Raw genomic sequence first — 8056 nt, forward strand, 5'->3', positions numbered from 1 at the left:
CAAAAGCAAGAGCTAGGAAAAACAAAGACAGCACCATTAGATCTGTAAACTCTTTAGTATTATAATTATTATAATCCAAATACAAAATAAGTACTGTTTAAATGCTTTTAGAAACAAAAGAATAACAACTTGAAGAAAAAACAAGCAAAAAACAAAATAGCAGATGAAGTAAATAGATTAAAAGCACAGGAAGAGAAAATTGATGTGGCAGACTGATTACAAAATGAATTCAATTCTTAATCCCTCCCCCATATTTATGCCCTTTGCAATGAGACTTTGCAGATCTTCTCATCAAGTGTGGGGCCTGTTTCCCAATCTTAAAGTGGCAGAAGTGACAGTGTGCCAGGCCAACATCCATTGGGCCTCATGGTCACAATACTTAGAATACATATGGCTCATAGCAATTTTAGGGGCCTGAAGCAATGCCTTAATTTTAATTTCTTTAAAAATTGAAAGAAAGCTGGATATCTAATATTGAGTCCAGTCTAAATTATATTCATTTTATACCAATATATTTGTAAAATATAACTTTTTTCATGGAGTAAAGTTTATGAAGACAAAACCTGGAAGTTTTGCAAGAGTAATAATAAAACCTGAGGGTATGCCAGTTTGAGCCAGGGCTTCAGCAAGCTTTGGTCAATCATAACCTTGTTACCACCATAAAAACATGCATAAACTGCTCTGCTGGGGTTGAGACTACATGGAGCAGAACTGAAACTTCAGCCATTCTCGCTGAAACCACCCCAAATCAGCAAAACTATATACACAACAAATAGCTGCATACAGATGAGACATATCAGCAAGCCTAATCAAGACCAGCAGGACCAGCCTGTCAACCTGGTTCATGAGCAATAGCACATTCTTTTTATTTTATACCATGGAGTTTCGGTGTGCTTGTTTTGCAGCACTGAAAAACTGATATAATTAGTAAACTGAAAGAAATTTCCTACAATAAAACCAAGAAAGAAAAAGTAAAATAATGAAATTAAGGGAATGGAAGATAAACATGAAAAGTTTCGAATACATTTGGAATTTCATGTGGCAACTACCAAGAGATGACATTTGAAGCAACGAAGACTAATTTTTTTGGATTGGATGAAGAGCATAAATTTATTAAAGACAATAAATTTGAAAGAGCAGAATAAAAGAAATCTGTATCATAATACATTATAGAGAAAGAGTAAAATATTAAAAAACATATAAAACAATTAGAAAGAAAGATTACTAAAAGAAGGCAATGTCACAAAGGTGTGACATTACATAAAGCTTTCTGAAGCCACTTTAAAGGTACAATTGACAAGGAAATTCTGTTTACTCCATTTATTTTATCTGACCATCTAACCTAACAAGGTTAGATACCTATTAAATTTTGTGTGCATCACAAAATTCTTAGTATCAATATTTGTACATAGGCACAAGTATTTCTTAATAGACATTTCCCCCAAAGAAGACATACAACAATCAATAGACATATACAAAATGCTCAACATCACCAATCATCCTGAAAAAGCAAATTAAAACCACAATGACATATCCTCGCACATGTATGAGAAGGGCTATTATCAAAAAGATCAGAGATAACAAGTGTTGGTGTGAATGTGGAGAAAAAGGAAGCTCTACATACCATTGGTGAGAATATAAATTAATACAGCAATTTTGGAAAACAGTAAAGAGTTGTGTGATCTCACTCTTATGTGGAATCTAAAATGTTGAACCCAGAGAAGTATCATGGAGCTTACCAAAGGCTGAGGGAAAGGTTATAATCAAAGTATATGAAGTTTCTGTTTGAAAGGAAGAATAATTCTGGAGGACTTATTGCAAAACAAGATGACTGTCATTAATATGTACTCTATAGTTTAGAATTGCTAAAAGAGTAGATTTGGTGTGTTCTCACCACAAGGAAATGGAAAGTATGTGAGATGATTGATATGTTAAATAGCCTGACTTAATCATTGTACAATTTATATGCTGAGAGCCATAGCTAAGTAGGTACGACACATGGCAATTTCTTTGTCAGCCTGCCCCATGTTGCTTAGAGGAAGGACTCTCCCTTGTGGACCCAGGTCATTTGCAGTGACTTTGCATGAAAGGTGACCTTGCTCAAGGACCAGGGCAGATCCGGGTTTAGGGTGGATCAGGGTTTAGGGTGGATCGGGGTTTAGGGCGATCTGGGTTTAGGGCGGTTCCAGGTTTAAGGTGATTCCTGCTGGGAATAGGGCATATCCTGCTGCCTCAGGCGCCTTGAGTTCCCATTGAGTTCTCACGGGATTCAGAGAGTATTTGGGATTCAGAGCCTGGTGGAGAGTGTGGATTTTGCGCAGAAAGTGCTTGTAGGGTACCGGTGTGAGTTTGGGAATAAAGAATTGCTGTTTGAATCTACAAGGCTGTGAGTGGCTCGTGATTTTGTGCCCAGCCAAACTGCAGCATTTGGTGGCCCGTACGGGGAATGCCTGAAACTTGGAGGTAAGTGAAATTACTCGCCCCTGAAGGAGAGCGAAAGATTTTTTTCTAAGGTTTGTATATTTACCCTTAGTTGCTTTTTTTCTCGTAGTTTTTTTTTTTCCTATTTTGTGGGTTTAAAATTCTTGTCTTTTTACATCTTTTTTATCTTCCTACATCTTTTCTATCTTTTTACATCTTCTCTATCTTTTTTTAACTTTCTGTACTTCTGTCTTCAAAGTTTTTCACTTCAAATTTCTAATATTCTTTTTCCAAATTGCTTTTATCCTATTATCTTCCCATTTTCATGGGTTTTTTTTTTTTTAAGTAATGCTTTTAAGATTAACTAGGCTTCGAATGACGCAATCTTTCCTCCGTCATGAAGGCATCTTAAGCACCTTCAATTTAACCTTTTAAAGCCTTCCAATTATCATCTATACTGTACTTTTAAATGTACTTTTTCACCACCTACAGCTTCACTCTTTTAAACGAGGCTTAGATTCTGTTTAAATCACTTAATGATAGTTTACATGGCTGCCCTTCAACAAAAGGCTTTTTTTTTACTCCATTAAGAAGATTTGTCTCAATCTGCCATGTACAAATACCTTTTTCTTCTTTCTTCCTTTCTCAAGCTTTTAAAGTAAGTCTAGTTTCCTCAAAATCTTTTTAAATGGCATTTTACAACTTTTTACTTTACCACACAGAGATTATCTCATCTAGAAACATTTCTTTTTTTTAACCTTCCATATTAAAATATATTTTCACATCTTCAATCTTTTAATATCTCTTTTCTAGCTGTTAACCCTTTTTATAAATTTACATTCTGAAACAACTCTTATAAAATTTCTGATTTAGACAAATTACTCCACTTTAATAAGATGAAATACTTTCATGTTTTTTATGGTACTATAATACTATAATTGAAACCCAACTGAAAATTTTTCTACTCTTTGTATATAAATTACACCTGATAGAATCTTAACTCTTAGTAACCTTGTTTTAGCAAAGACACAGACACTAAGCAATATTAAACTTTTTTCCATTTACCAATTTATGAAAACACACATAATGTTTAAATATATTACCTTATGGAACTTAATAAGTAAAGAGTACTTGATTTTATATTTAGTGGTTGATATTTTAACACTTTAGCTTTGTAAATTAATTAGATGTCTGTAAAAACCAAGCTCTTATACAAATGTAGTAAACAGAACTAGCCATCTCTTTCTTGTTGAAGAAAAATCCTTCTACAGGATACCATGATGGTCCCATTGATATACTTAATAACTCGTCTTTAAAAAGCCATGGGCTACATTTTTGTATTGTATCAACATATGTCCTAACTGTTCTTGGTCTTACTGGGGTGCCTCCTTCCTCTAACAATTTCTCTTCCTGAGGGCGAACAACTTCAAACTTTGAGCCAACCATTTTCCCCAGTTTGCCTGAGAATGTTCTAGGGACAGGCAACTTGAAATAAAAACAAAATAAATGAAAACAAGAACACATTGTTTTTTGAAATGGTCACCCATTCTTTCGCTCTCCTTCAGGGGTGAGTAATTTCACTTACCTTCAAGTTTCAGGCGTTCCCCGTACGAGCCACCAAATGCCGCAGTCTGGCTGGGCACAAAATCACGAGCCCCTCACAGCCTTGTAGATTCAAACAGCAATTCTTTATTCCCGAACTCACACCGGCACCCTACAAGCACGTTCTGCGCAAAATCCACACTCTCCACCAGGCTCTGAATCCCAAATACTCTCTGAATCCCGCGAGAACTCAATGGGAACTCAAGGCGCCTGAGGCAGCAGGATATGCCCTATTCCCAGCAGGAATCACCTTAAACCTGGAACCGCCCTAAACCCAGATCGCCCTAAACCCTGATCCGCCCTAAACCCTGATCCTCCCTAAACCTGGATCCGCCCTGGTCCTTGAGCAAGGTCACCTTTCATGCAAAGTCACTGCAAATGACCTGGGTCCACAATGGAGAGTCCTTCCTCTAAGCAACATGGGGTAGGCTGACAAGGAAATTGCCATGTGTCGTACCTACTTAGCTATGGCTCTCAGCATTTATACATGTATAGAAACAGCACATTCTACCCCATAAAAATATAAAATTGTTGTTTGTTAGTTAAAAATATAAAAATAAAAACTTTTAGTAAGGTAAATTACCTCTTTTAATGCAAAAGCACCTTATAAATTGTTTAAATTTGGTACTTTTCCATTTGCTTTTAAATAGTCATCAAAATGTGTTTTTATTTTCTTTGATATTTTTCACACTATTCACCAACTTGAAACCATAAAATGTGTTTGGTTTATTGTTTTACTGATGCTCTTCAGTATATGTTCACATTATAATATAACATATAACATTCCAGTTAAAAGCAGTACATCAGTGTAAACTATAAATAGAGCAAAGAGCAGAGCACACCTAAAAGGAGTATGCTTGCTAAGGATGGTTTTTAAAATCTTGTTATGTGTGACTCAATGTGTATTTAACAGGGTTGTAATTCTTGATGCAGATGTTATTTGATCTACAGATGCATTCTTCCTGTATCTCCATATTCCCAATATATTTATTCTGCAATACATTAGATAAGTATTCACTTTCTACATTATCATGCTTATTAAATGCTATTCACAGCTGTGCTGTGTAGCAGTGATTACCTTTCTTTCCTTGGATATTTTCTTTATCTCTGGAGATTATAGTTATCTGCCTTGTTTTACTCATTGAAAATGCTTTGTATCTTTTTATTATAGAGTCAAGTTCTCCTCAAAGTGTGTAAATACCAGTGTGTCAATACATTTAATTGATTATTCTATCAATTAGATCATTGTGAAGAAATCTCTTCTGAGTCCTTCTATCTTATTGCATTTTTTTAATGACAAAATAATCCTCTAGGGCAAGGATTGTATTTTTATACTCTCACAGTCCTGACTGCCAGGATAGTGACTTACACATTGTCAGTCTTCAGTAAATTACTCGATAATGATAACTCTATTGTAAGCCAAAAGCAAATGAGGAAGAGACTGTGGGGCTGAACTACAAAAGAAAGCTTTTATTATCCCCAGTTTATATTGATAAGGCTACTTCAACAGGGTCTCCCAGATCTGTGACTTGCCCTGCCAGTCAGTTTAATCCAACTGGCATCTCCATTTATTTGATTGACTTGTCATTTGCATATCATATAACAACTGCCTATAACATATTGACTTAAACTGACAACTAGAAGTTATTCAATATCTCTCTTATTCTATGAGTCTTCCATTTTACATAAATACACCAAAAAAATGTATATTTGTGCATGTGGAAAGACTGGAACAATTATCTGTAGCCACTTACTGAGACATGTCTTGAAAAATTTAAATAACGACTTGTATTTTCAATTAGCTGATGCAACTTTTTTTCATCTTGAAGCTTGAAAATACTAGCTAACTCCACTCAGATTGATTTGAGTTTTAAGTCATGACACTCCCAGCCTGAAACATGACTATAGAAATAACTGATTTAACACTCTGCATTCTATTGTCCACTTTAAGGAGGTATTTTTTGGTCAATTCCATACAGAAAAAAAATAAAATTGAATAGAAGAAGACAATATAAGAGAGACAATTGAAGCATAGTAACCTATAAATAGCCTCAAACTTTCTTGGATTTCAATCATTTCTATCTAGAGAAAGGCTCCATAAGAACACTAAATATTTTTGTCGTAATCATGAGTTTTTGTGAGAGAGAGAAAAGTAGCAGCTGTACCCATCCCCAGGGAAGGGTGAACCAGAACAACTGAACTAGCACAGTCCTGGGTAGACTTCATGTCTGAGATGAAGTAAACAAAAGGAAGTGAGAAAAGCAACCAGTAAGAAGAACACAACCCACACATCCCACCTCAAGAGTTCCTCGCTGTTTGTTTTCATCCTATTTGTCTGGATGTCATGAAATGGAAAAAGACTTGGAGGTTGGAAGACTGGCATAATTTGCACTGAGTTCTGTATCTACCTTTAGAATTTTTCAAAATATTTAAAATCTCATAGAAAGATCCTAAATAGTACATTGATAAGATATAAAAGCAATACCATATATTTTCTAATTATAATTTCCTAAACTAAGTATACAGTTGAAGCATGACTAAATTTTAAGCAAATATGGTACTACATGGTATCTTCTCTCCTGACTCATCATTTTGCCTATGAGGATCTTCTGAGGATCAAAATTTATCTCAATGCTTGTTCTGCCAGTCTGGGCTGCCTCCAAAATTCACCAATAGGTGCTCTCTCCTAAACCCTTATGCACACTGTCCATCATGCCTTCAACATACTTTTCTTTTTGTCAAGAATCTTTCTTCAGTTTAGTGAACAGACAAAAGAGTCAGTGTATCAGTAATTGTGCTTCTAAATTAAGAAGACATATTTCTTTATTTATTATATGTGATTTTTTTCATTTATTATTGTGCATTTCTCAAAGAATGTCACATCTGTTAAAAAGAAACCCAGAATACAAAGGTCATATGTTATTCATTTTATGGTAGAAAATTTCAAGTAGTATATACATAACTGGAGAGAATATTATAACTCCTCACTCAGAAGTAACAATTATGAACTTAAGGCAAATCTTGTTGCAAATATATTCCTTATCTACTGATACTCCCATTATTTTGAAATAAATCATTACTATGTAAAAAATTCAAATATTTCAATTCTGTTTCTCTAAAACACACATAACCTCAATACCATTATGGAATTAAAAGAATAATTCTGAATGCTATCAAATTTCCAGTCAGTAAAAACCTTCACTTGTAGCAACAAATAAAGCCCAGCATTCTTTATGTTCCTACTTCTTTTACAGTATCCGTCAGTTCTTTAACTTCCAAAGGGGGAGATGGAGAAGAGAGTAGGTGCCCTGTAAGAGGAAGAAAAGCCAGGACAGAGAGGCAGCTCCCAGGACTACAGACAGAAAAACTAGAATTCAGATGTGTCAATCAAACACTTCAAAGGGCTTCATGGTAGCAAGACCTAAATCAAAAGTAATTATATTGTATTGATTGTTTGGGGATAATCTGTCCCTGTGGAGTCAATCTCCTCTCTAAAGGAAGAAGATACAATGTTTGGCAGTGAATCTGAAATTACCAGACATGCTAAAAAACATGACCAAAATTGAAAAAGACAGAAAAAAAAATGGTACCAGGTGTTTCAGATACTAGGTTAACTACAGTCTTTTAAAATAGTTATTTTTAATATGGTCACAAACATATAAGATAAAAGGAAAATTGAGTCTGAAAATATAAATATGTTTCCTTTGAAAACTAATTGCCTATTTTGGAGCTGAAATTTACTAAAACTAAAATTAATATCCAACTGTATTCAAATTTCTTTGTTTAATGAATGTTTTATATTTTAATAAAATTTTTAACTGGAATTTAAATAATATCATGCATGTTGCTTGATTGATATTTCTCACAGTGGTCTTTTAAAACCACATCACTGCCTGGGTGCAGTGGTACACACCTCTAATTCCAGATACTGGGGATGCTGAGGCAGGAGGATCACAAGTCCAATGTCAAACTCAGTTACTTAGGAGGCCCTGTCTCAAAATGTAAAAAACATTGAGAAGTGCTGGTGAGGTAG

The sequence above is a fragment of the Marmota flaviventris genome, chromosome 5, assembly GCF_047511675.1.
Source record: "Marmota flaviventris isolate mMarFla1 chromosome 5, mMarFla1.hap1, whole genome shotgun sequence".
Classification (NCBI taxonomy): domain Eukaryota; kingdom Metazoa; phylum Chordata; class Mammalia; order Rodentia; family Sciuridae; genus Marmota; species Marmota flaviventris.